This window comes from Thalassophryne amazonica, chromosome 21 (assembly GCF_902500255.1).
Source record: "Thalassophryne amazonica chromosome 21, fThaAma1.1, whole genome shotgun sequence".
NCBI lineage: Eukaryota > Metazoa > Chordata > Actinopteri > Batrachoidiformes > Batrachoididae > Thalassophryne > Thalassophryne amazonica.
The window spans coordinates 27,158,889-27,171,316 of NC_047123.1; the positions used below are offsets into that span (position 1 = coordinate 27,158,889).

The 12,428-nt window shown below is 39.3% G+C and overlaps 1 protein-coding gene across 4 annotated transcripts in view; it reads left to right on the top strand.

Moving 5' to 3' along the window:
- The window catches only part of sgk1 (serum/glucocorticoid regulated kinase 1), a 56,633-nt gene that overhangs the window by 12,268 nt on the left and 31,937 nt on the right, over positions 1–12,428 (top strand). Inside the window, exon 1 of one of the 4 annotated variants that reach the window (XM_034161638.1) lies at positions 2,318–2,322. The exons of the other annotated variants lie outside the window; for them this stretch is intronic. The gene's annotated coding sequence lies outside the window, so the exon portion shown is untranslated. Of the gene's footprint in view, positions 1–2,317; positions 2,323–12,428 lie in introns of those variants that run through there. 4 annotated transcript variants of the gene reach the window in all.

Sequence of the window (12,428 nt, forward strand, 5' to 3'; positions counted from 1 at the left end):
CTACGAATAAGCTACACTTATTACAAGTACCATTACTGCTAAAGGAGGCCGAGGAATAACTAAACATTTCACACCCAGAGCAGAAAAGTGCAGGAGAGACAGGAGAAGCCACCATGCTAAATTGGCTAAGAGCTAGTAGCTGCGCTAAGCTAGCAGATTCCTAAAAACACACAAAGTGAATAATGTGTAAATAATTTAGAGGTGATTCAGCAGAGGGAGTGCTTTAGTTAAGGCACGTGAAGATTACACTGTGAAACAAATCGTTATCTAGTTAACTAGATCAATCTAACTGCGCAGATTAAACAGCTAACAGATACAGCAAAACACCGCTGTGCTCCGGAACAGGAAGTGATACAATACCGCAGTGAGAGCCAACCACCAGTAGAGGCCTTTGTAAAGCACTTTGTGATTTTATTTTGAAAGGTGCTATATAACCAAACTTTACTTACTAATATTTTAGTAATTTAAAATTAATTCTGAATTTCATTAATCACTTAACCTAACATGAAGTAGCACCGAGGTACATGTTCATGAATTAACATTACTTTTGGATTTGATTAGTCACTCAAGCTAATGCTAGCTAGCACTTATGTAACGTGTTAGTGAATTAACTTTAGTTGTGAATTTCATTAGATGTTCAAGTTAATGAAAGCTAGCATTTTGTTATGTAAAACAATTACCAGTTGTGAATTTGATAAGTTATGCAAGCTAACACTCTGTACTATTAGCTAACGTCAGTAAACTGACATTAGCTGTGAAACTGATTACTCACTGAAGTTAATGTTATTTATAAATTAGCTACCTTAAGAGGTCCTTTAGTAACCTGGAGGTAAACTGATTATATGATGACTCTACATTAGTAAATTTACTTAACATTACTATTGTGAAAATGTGTTTGGTGCCTGTTTATAAGTTGGGCTAAAGTTAAATAATTTGGCAGCTTTTGCAAATATTAAATTTTCATGGAAATTTTCCATTTGAATTGTTATTTGATCTTCCCCCCTTTTTAAGGTGACCCCTCTGGTCTATACGTTGTCCCTCGACTTGCCTGCAATTCTGTCACCTGACTACATATCTGGCAGTAATCACCTCATTACCCCTTAGTATTTATACAGGCATTCCTTTTCTCTTTGTAGCAGAATCAATAAAATTCAAATTCAAATTTCAAATTTATTAATTTATATAGCGCCAATTCACGATCGCCTCAAGGCGCTTCACACAGCATAATAAAAACAGAGAAAACTGAATAAAAATGGGGATTAAAGATACGTTGTTGGGAATATCCATTCCCAGGGGTGATAGATCAAATTCTAACCCTTATTATACAACAAACATAACAAACACTTGTTTGCAGGATGGGAAGAATGTCAATACCCATAGTGTTTGGGCATTAGCGCTAGCGTTAATAAATCAGATGGCATGGGTGCTGTCACATGACCATGATCAGCTAATCAGAGGTATTCTGTCTCGCGTACCTATAGCTAGTGCCTATTTTTAAATTAATTACTTCTGACTCCATTTTTCAGATTGCTTAAGGACTTGCCTTGCAATGTTAAAGGTCTTGATCACCTCCAGCCATCGGCAGGTACTCCCTTTTACACCAATCACCAAGGAAATAAAAGTATTTTTTTTTAAATTAACAAGAAAGCTACATTTTAAACATTTTAAGTTTCAAACACGACTCCTTTGTCTGCTTCTACCACAGTTCTCAGTTCAGGCTGTTGTGTGGAAATCGGTTGACTCATTTTTAAGCAATCCTGCGTCTAACCGAGCGACAAACAGCAAGGCGCAGCTGAAAACATTGCTGATGGTGGTAATAATAATTAGAAAGCAAATATCAATTCGCGGAAGGAAGTTCATACACGTCTGTTCGCACTGTAGCAGGTGTCCAGGTTGTCCTTGGTTATGTAACTAGTCATAATAGCCGCTCTGCTTCTCGTCAATCATCATACCCAACAATTGGTTCCCCGCTTTTGTTTGCATGCCTTTGTGTTGCCAGTCTCAGGGGCGACGGGCGAGAATGAGTCATCACTGTCTCTAACAAAGCCGTACTGTGCTCAGTGTGTTCATCTGTTTGGCGAGGTAGAAGAATATAAAACAGCACTGGGTTGTCCAGCACTACATCCCCATATCCAGAGCCTTGTAGGGCCCCTTTATTCCCTGTTTGGCTTAATTTTTCCCTCTCCCCATCTCTCCATCAATTCCACCTCTTGCCCTCACTGGCAATAGATCTGTCACACGTCTTGGCGGAGATAACCGCCTGCGTGTCTGTACGTGTGAAGAGTTAATGGTTGTTGCAGTGAGGCGAGAGAAGGCTGGAAGGTTAAAGACGAGGGAGGGTTCTGTGGTGAGTCACAGCTAAGTTTCACTGCAGAGTGTAACAGCACAGGGTGCACGGTCAATGTAAAGCTAATGTGGCACTAACCTCTCAAACGGGGTAACTAAGAAGCTAGTTGAGTTCTTCGTGGTTCTGTAAATGATTGACCACGTCAAAGCTGGAACGTTACAGTGACTACATACTAAATAAACATCTTGATGATGATGAACAACTCTACTGGTATTTCCCGAGATTACCAAAGAGTTTGCGGAGGACACAATGTTCCGTGCGGCTCCTTATATACATTATCTTGACACGTTGCGTCCAATCATACAGCTCTTCATTATTCAGCCTCCCAGCATCTTGGCTTTCCAAGCACTCGCTCCTGAAATTGAACAGTCACAGAAACACCTCCGTCAGCTGCCAACGGATCACGAGGAGGCCGCCCACAGCTCGATTCGAATGCAAAACGCTGCCGTGAAATTTGTCAGCCCTTCAAAGTGAGCCTTATCAGGCACAGTGTCTAACAAGTGTCTGAGGGTCGGACTTAAAAAACTGGGGTGACGGCGCCAAGAGACTACTGTCATGTTTAGAGACCGTAGAGTTGAAGAAGACAGTGTCAGCTTCCTATTTATCCGTACAGACACAGACACGAGAGCTCCAGGGATGTCTGACATAGTCGGGTCAACTCTAGGTTTACTTTCTTCTACTCCTTGAAATGTCATTATACGTTTTAACACTTTGCCTGAAGTATCTTGATGTTATAGTTTATGCAAGTTTCCTTCTTGCAATAGCTTTCCGACATTATACATTGCAAAAGTCAATAAATTATACCATGGGTTCGAAGCAGGACTTTTTTTTTCAATTTCGTTCATTCTCAGCAGAATTGGTGTAGTATTTTGACGTTTCCAGTTTAGCATTCCACCTTCAAATTGTCATTCCCAAACTGGTTAGAAGCAAATGAAATACTGGTTGGTAATGAGGTAACTGTGTCTGATGATACTGGCTGTATTTTACGTTGTAGTATACTGCTAACCCCACAGCAAGCTAGGCTATATTGGCGAGACTGTTCATCTAACAGAGCTATTCCACAAAGCGCCGTTCTACTACAATCACCCACAATCCAAAAAAGGGCAAAAACCGGATGAAACGGCTTAATCCATCTTTGCATAACAGCTTGGCTAATAAAGTGCAGACCTGGCAACTGGCTGGCTTATATAGTGCAGTTGTGACAACACGCACAAAAACGAAAGAAGGGAGCTACGCCCTTAACCAGACAGATCAAAAACCGCAACAAATACTGCTTCGGCTTTTGGAGCACAATCGACAAGTGTCAAGTCACTACGAATACTTCGTGTAAAGAAGTTTGAACATAATTGAAGCCATTAATAGAATAGAATAGAATGCTTTTATTGTCATTATACACAAGGTACCACGAAATTAAGACTAGGCATACCAGGAAGTTACCGTGTACGATCAGCAATTTCGAGAATCTGGATGAAATTTTTGAACAGTTTGAAAATTGGATCCCAATTTCAAATCTGGTGCCGCTGATGGCTGTAACTACTATGTATGCCAAGTCTGTTCAACATTGACAAAGATGGATCAAGAAAGTACTGTGATGCTTCAAAACAGCCCAGATTTGCTATTTGGGATTAAGTGGCAAGGAACAGTGCTCTGTGGAATAGCCCCATAACTGGAATCAAAGGCTATTTTTGTTGTTGTTTTGACAAGGAGCTTTCAGGCTCCTCTCCTCTGGAACCAGCTCCCAATTCGGATCAGGGAGACAGACACCCTCTCTACTTTTAAGATTAGGCTTAAAACTTTCCTTTTTGCTAAAGCTTATACAACCCTTGGCAAAAATTATGGAATCACCGGCCTCGCAGGATGTTCATTCAGTTGTTTAATTTTGTAGAAAAAAAAGCAGATCACAGACATGACACAAAACTAAAGTCATTTCAAATGGCAACTTTCTGGCTTTAAGAAACACTATAAGAAATCAAGAAAAAAAGATTGTGGCAGTCAGTAGCAGTTACTTTTTTAGACCAAGCAGAGGAAAAAAATATGGAATCACTCAATTCTGAGGAAAAAATTATGGAATCACCCTGTAAATTTTCATCCCCCAAATTAACACCTGCATCAAATCAGATCTGCTCATTGACATTGACCCTATGTGTCTTTTTGCAAGGAATGTTTTCACAGTTTTTGCTCTATGGCAAGATGCATTATCATCTTGAAAAATGATTTCATCATCCCCAAACATCCTTTCAATTGTCCAAAATATCAACATAAACTTGTGCATTTATTGATGATGACAGCCATCTCCCCAGTGCCTTTACCTGACATGCAGCCCCATATCATCAATGACTGTGGAAATTTACATGTTCTCTTCAGGCAGTCATCTTTATAAATCTCATTGGAAAGGCACCAAACAAAAGTTCCAGCATCATCACCTTGCCCAATGCAGATTCGAGATTCATCACTGAATATGACTTTCATCCAGTCATCCACAGTCCACAAATGCTTTTCTTTAGCCCATTGTAACCTTGTTTTTTTCTGTTTAGGTGTTAATGATGCCTTTCGTTTAGCTTTTCTGTATGTAAATCCCATTTCCTTTAGGCGGTTTCTTACAGTTCGGTCACAGACGTTGACTCCAGTTTCCTCCCATTCGTTCCTCATTTGTTTTGTTGTACATTTTTCGATTTTTGAGACATATTGCTTTAAGTTTTCTGTCTTGACGCTTTGATGTCTTCCTTGGTCTACCAGTATGTTTGCCTTTAACAACCTTCCCATGTTGTTTGTATTTGGTCCAGAGTTTAGACACAGCTGACTGTGAACAACCAACATCTTTTGCAACATTGCATGATGATTTACTCTCTTTTAAGAGTTTGATAATCCTCTCCTTTGTTTCAATTGACATCTCTCGTGTTGGAGCCATGATTCATGTCAGTCCACTTGGTGCAACAGCTCTCCAAGGTGTGTTCACTCCTTTTTAGATGCAGACTAATGAGCAGATCTGATATGATGCAGGTGTTAGTTTTGGGGATGAAAATTTACAGGGTGATTCCATAATTTTTTCCTCAGAATTGAGTGATTCCATATTTTTTTCCTCTGCTTGTTCTAAAAAAGTAACCGTTACTGACTGCCACAATCTTTTTTTTCTTGATTTCTTATAGTGTTTCTTAAAGCCAGAAAGTTGCCATTTGAAATGACTTTAGTTTTGTGTCATGTCTGTGATCTGCTTTTTTTCTACAAAATTAAACAACTGAATGAACATCCTCCGAGGCCGGTGATTCCATAATTTTTGCCAGGGGTTGTAGTTAGGGCTGGATCAGGTGACCCTGAACCATCCCTTAGTTATGCTGCTATAGACTTAGACTGCTGGGGAGTTCCCATGATGCACTGAGTGTTTCCTTCTCTTTTTGCTCTGTATGCACCACTCTGCATTTAATCATTAGTGATTGATCTCTGCTCCCCTCCACAGCATGTCTTTTTCCTGGTTCTCTCCCTCAGCCCCAACCAGTCCCAGCAGAAGACTGCCCCTCCCTGAGCCTGGTTCTGCTGGAGGTTTCTTCCTGTTAAAAGGGAGTTTTTCCTTCCCACTGTCGCCAAGTGCTTGCTCACAGGGGGTCGTTTTGACCGTTGGGGTTTTTCTGTAATTATTGTATGGCTTTGCCTTACAATATAAAGCGCCTTGGGGCAACTGTTTGTTGTGATTTGGCGCTATATAAATAAAATTGATTTGATTTGACACCTGGATGTCCTGTTTTTCAGACATAGTAATGTTTGAGATCTTGTGGTAACCCCCCTTGTATTTAATCAGGTGAAGTCTCTTGATTGTTCACTTTGACAGACATATGCCTACCTCTCGGAGGGTTTTCTTGATCTGGCCAGCTGCTGTGAAAGCCTGATCTAGAACTACACCAGGGAAACTACACATTTTTTAAAAAAAATACACAGGTAACTGTCCTGGTCTACTGGCATTCCTGAGCTCTAGTCAGTGTGGATCAAACGTGTTAGTCAAAGATAAAGTGGTTCCGTTTAGAAACGAATTGATCAAATGTTAAGCCCATATGAAACCATGAATTATAGAGAATTTGTAACACTCAGGGTCCGAATGGACGGCACAGGTGTTGCACTCTGAGTGCACCTTCTTGGTTTTTGCAGAAACCCCAGCAAATGACACGTGGCACAATTTCAGTTTTACTAATTATGAGTATGGCGGCTTTCTGTAACCTTGCGCCATACTTTAACAGCGTCCAAAGTCACCTTCTACTGTGTCTTCTTAAAACTCCACCAGGTTCCTCTCTGATTAAGACGTATTAACAGCTCTGTGCAGCCTTCTACGCTGTTATTACAACCAGTATAATAAAATAAATAAATATAGTCCAAGATTTATAGTGGTAATTTCATCATATTATGATGTCACTGCATCTGCACTTGCTCATCTGCAGGATGATGGATGCAGAGGAAAGAGGAGATGAAAGAATTAGGCAAAAAAAAAAAAAAAAAAAAGGTAAACAGAATACCGAATGTGTGAAAAGGGAAAATTGAAAAAAATAAAAGGTATTGAAAGTGGACGAACATGAGCTGGAGTGTAGAGGAAAGGTGGTGAGAGAGAGGGGGGTCGGGAATGAGAAAAGCTGAGAGGACAGTTTTATGAGGAGACAGAGGATGAGGTCAGGGCATCTGCCCCCCTGCCGGAGCATGACCAGAAATCAAAAACATATAAATCCTCCTATTAAGGACATCCTGTGCTCACACCGCGGCACGCAAACGCAGCTTTTCCTCCAATCTGTCACGTAGACGGCCGTGACGCCAGGGAGAGGTCACAAAACAAAAAGAAAGAAAAGAATGCGAACTTTTGCTGACTGCCGTGTGCCTTGACATGTTATCTTTTTTTTGTCATTCTGTACAATAACAGTACTTTCCTGAGAAAAGATCTTAGTTCAGCTACGTGAAAAACACTAATTATTACTAACAGGAGCTGAGAGATGATATCTGCACTGATTATTGATATATTTCATCCTGCTGCCACATGTGCAATATGGTACTATAGTCAGTACGGTTTAACTGAAGTTTAGGGAAACAGTTTGGTTTGTATTTTAAAATGTCTGATTTTTTTTTTTTATTCACAAGAGCTTTATTTACCCAAGACAAATATTTTTTATATTCCATGACCTGCTGCATCGTATGTGTCCACACAAGCAAGTGTTTCAACTGGATGGAAGGTCTTGATTTTGATGTCAAATTATTGTCATTGTACAAACACTATTGCAAGGGAAATTGTTTTGGTTAATAAAATGCATTAGGGTCAATGGTAAAATAATAATAATAATAATAATAATAATAAACATGAATTAAATTTTGGGGGTAAAATAACAATATTAATAATAATAATAATAATAATAAACATGAATTAAATTTTGGGGGTAAAATAACAATATTAATAATAATAATAATAATAATAATAATGAATTAAATTTGGGGGGTATAATAATAATAATAATAATAAGGCATCTATTAAAACTTGTATCTTGCAAATTATTTAATGCACAAATCAAGACAGTTCCTGAGAAATTGTATAATTTCCACAGAAGCACATATGCATGGACAAGTGGACATGTGGTGTTTTTTTGGAGGGGTGGGGGGCGTTTGGTATGACAGTGGTGTAGATTTCCATGACTCAGTCTGTAAATATCTGCTTGATACCACGGCTAAAGGTTACTGACATTTTCACTTGAGCCTCTGTTAGTTCAGTCGTTTAATTTAACCTGAGGGTGAAATCAAATCTCAAAAACACAATTTGTATCAATTTTAAATAAAATAATGGGTTAAACTGAAGCAAAATAGGGACATCAAAATGTAAAAAAATTCTCTTTGACTGCAACAGGTTAAACGTCAGCTGTAATCAACAAAGCTTGACCTACTCTGGTCCCATTTGCATTTACTGTCCAAAACCCATTCATGCAGGAAGAGAAGAACAAGTGGACAGATGATGGAAGGAAGGAGGGGAATTAAAGGACAAAGGATGAAATCAAGCATGTCCAAGACGTGATTTTTATCTGCAGCCATGCGTTTGATTGCACCATCTCAGGATTAAAACAGCACATTCATCGCCGATGACCTCATCCGCCAGTGACGTTAACGTTTATTGTTAACGCTGTTGGTACCTTTGTCCTCATGAGCAAAACAGCTCAGACGATGGCTTGACGTGTTCAGGGATAGATCCCTAATGCTTCTGTCTGCGTATGGAGACAATCTGAAAAAAATCCACCCCTTGTTCTCCCTCACCGGTGACAAGGCCCTGCAGGCTATAAGCAGTGTTCCATGAATGCTAATGCACATCGTCTGAATCGCTGAAGGAGACCAAGAGGTAGCGGTGATGGAGGGCAGATTTAATTCTAAGATCCTGTCAAGTGAGGCTGTAAGCCTCACAAGTGCAAGTGCATTTCAGGATTTTAATCAGATGACAAGCCGGAGAGATTTTTTTAAATTTTTACTTTAAACAGCTTGAGTTGAGTGCAGCTGCACATATATTACGTTTTCTTCCTAATAGGAAAAAAAAAGAAAAAAAAAATGCAGCTTTCTCATATTTATTCCTTGAACGGTGGCGGAGCAAACCGTAGGGGTAATATAATATTGATGGCTATATCTACATCTGCGTTAAATCCCTATCACTTCACTTCCCTTTGGGGAATTTTATTCCTTGTTGCATTCCTGTCATAAAGGTTCCAAAGGTTAACAAGCCAGAAGCATTATAGAAAGATGGTGGAAGTAAAAAAACAATGTCCAAAAATGGTGGTGGGCAGTTATCATATTAGGTAGCCATTATATTTTGCAATATTTTGCTCTACTTCTCAAAAACATAAATATAATACACATTCAGGTCAATGATTATACTGTGGATCACACAAATACATTCTATTAACATAAATGTTCATTTATTTTTGCTAGCGATTATGTTTTATGCTAGCCTGCTAACAAACTAGCATGGCCTATTCATGGCAGTGCTCTCCATTCTAGCTTATGGACTTATCATATGAAAAATCTAATTTGATCAAATTCTGCCCTAGTACTGAATGAAGTGAAACATTTTTTTTCAAAACAGATCAGGAAAAGATCATACTGGATTTACACAAATACATTTCCTTAACATGTTAATTTACTACTGATAGCGGCCATGTTTTGTGCTAGCGTCCTAGCTAACTAACATGGCCCATTTGTGGCAGTGCTCTCCATTCTAGCTTATTGTCTTGCTATCATATGAAAAATCATCTATATTTGATCAAATTCTGCCCTAGTACTGAATGAAGTGAAACATTTTTTTCAAAACTTTTAAAGAAACGTTTTCCTACTTTATTACAGTTTATTTTGGAATCAGTAAAAAATAAATAAATCTCTGGAAGAAGGCTACTATATCCCAGCTTTGGATTAATGGTGGCAGATGGATGACTATACAAAAACTAGAATATGTTAAGTTTATGGCCCAAACTTAGCGGCGTTTGTGTTAAATCTTGTTCTTCCCAATGTTACCACGTGCTTTTGTTCATTTCCAATTTGTACTTTCATAAAAATAATGTACAAAATGATATCTGTCATATTTATTTAAAAAATTGTAGGGTAAGGCTGCCCTGATGGGTCATGGCTTAAAGTATTTTACTCCAGCTTCAGATGAATATGCCATAAACTGAATATGCCATAAACTGCATTCCAGTCAATAGCTCACATCAGGAATGAAAATGAATAAAAAGAAACTGCCAAAAAACTCCAATTATACTGTAGTAGTTGCAAAAACTGGGAGAGAAAAAAAAAAACATTTTTCCCCGTCCTTTGGCTCCATGTCTGACAAGTTTTTGGCTCATCATGTCTGTCAGTCGGCATTTTCTTTTCAGCAGATCCGCTAGTAGAGTCAAGGCTTTCCCACTCGTTAAAGACCTCGAAAAACAGTCGATGTGTGTAAATGCCAAAAGTCAGAATCCCCCTAGTCTTTAAAATTCTGTCATTCGTAATGAAACTGGTGACGCGCCAGCCGAGCGCCGTCTCAAGCCGACGGCCAGTTCCTGCTTCCGCTCTTGGTAACACCTGACATAGTCAGCTGTTTGGCTGTGCGTCTAAAAACCTCGGAAACTTTTATTTAAATTCCCTGCAGTGAAGCCAACAACTGTAAGATAATGAAAAGCTTCTCTGTTATCTGTTGGCCCACTCATGTTTTTCATTCCTGTGACTGAAATCCAACCAGGCAGGTTTGAAATGAATGAAATCCGAGTCTGGAACTAAGCTAGTGCTGTTCACCATAGCAGCCATTTCGCTAGCTAATCCCCTGCTATTCTTTTCTTCCAAAGCCGAGTGTTGTGTCAGCAAAAGAATGCGGCTGAAGTAATAACCTCGGAATTACGTTTCTTGCATGATGTCTTGTCACATTAGCTGTAGATCCACACTTTGTGTGGCACAATGAGGCTCATTCTTCATTAAAGCACAAGAAAGACATGAGAATATTAATAAACGTGCTACATACTTTAGCTGGCTGCAGTTTTCTGGACTTGACATGCTAAAGGGGAGGAAAAGAAAAGGAACACTATTTTCAAATTGTTGTTAAATCTCCAATATGTAGGATTTGGGGCAAAAATGTAATATAGCATTCATAACCAATTGTTCATCAGTGTATTATTATCTGCAACTACAAATTAATGTGTTTTCATAAGGTTAGAATGAGCCTTTTATGTCTACCTGGGAGGGGGGTCCCCGCCATGTCGCACCGCCAGGTTGACACTGTAGCCCAAATGGGACATACTATATTTTCCGAATTTGCAATTTGTTGTTGTTTTTTGCTAGTTTTGGAGGTGCTGTGTGGCATGGTGAAATAGTGGGTTGGTGGGGCGAACATGCAAACTCTACACAGAAAGGCTGCAGGTGGGAATCGATCCCATGACCTTCTTGCTGTGACACAACATTGCCAACCACTAAGCAACCATACTGCCCTATAAAACATAACTCAAGGAAATAATTTATCTCCTGATAGTATATTAATGGACTACCCAAATACCTCAACTAATCTGTTTTCAAAGCATCTGTTTTCGAGGGTGATTCTGATTATTCTGTTTATCTCCCCTTCTCCGTTCCTCTTTGCTGACCTTGACCTGCTGAATAAAACCCGAGTACCCTCCCCTCCAAGTCTGCGGATCTCATTGTGTGGGAATTTGAGGATTATTGCAGTTCTAATCTACCCTGAGAATCCGGCTAATCCCGTCTTCAATCTTGACGTTCCAGAGCTAATGCCAAAAAACTGCTGCGGCATGCGGCTCAGCGCTATACACTGTAACTCCCTATTCACACTGCTTTGTGCAGAAAGCTTTGGGCTCATAGCGGACACACGTCAACCAATAACTAAGCTTTGAATCTGACCTGCTTTCATGTGAACAATATGCTGAGTCACTGTGTGGCCGGTGCACAACAAGCCATTCAAGTCATTGTTTTTGTGCTCTCAAGGCATGAGCCAGCCAGTGTAAAAATGACATTTTGCTTTTGAGCTACTAAATCCCAGCAACCAACAAACAAAATCCTGTGATGGAACAGAGACAGAGAAAATATTAAGAGCCTAAACTGGAATGCAATGTTTTGACCAGATGGATGGTTAGAAAAGAAATCTACGTAAATTCAGAAGATGATATAACTGGTTTGGACCCAGTTTGGACTTGAAGTATTTGTTCTAAAACAGTGGCTGAAAACAGCCTATTAGAAAAGCACAAAGTTGGCGATGGCCTTCCATGTGATGCATTCACGTACTTCACCAAAAATGTAATTTGTATCATTGATTACTCCAGTAATGACTCATATATTGTGATTAGCCAAACTTATTATACACTCTTAGCAGGTTGTGACAATTATGTGGTGGAATAAAACATGGCCGCTCGTGATGTTATTTACAAACAAGAGGCCATGTTTGACAAAGAGGGCAAATGTTTTGCCCTTCCAGTTGATGTAAAATTGTGAGATGATTTCCAAATTACTCCATTTTCCAGAGTATAAGTCACATTGGTGTATATGTCACACCTTTTTTTTGTATTATCAGCTCGTTAATTTGGAATTTTGTGCATTGTTGTGGTGTACT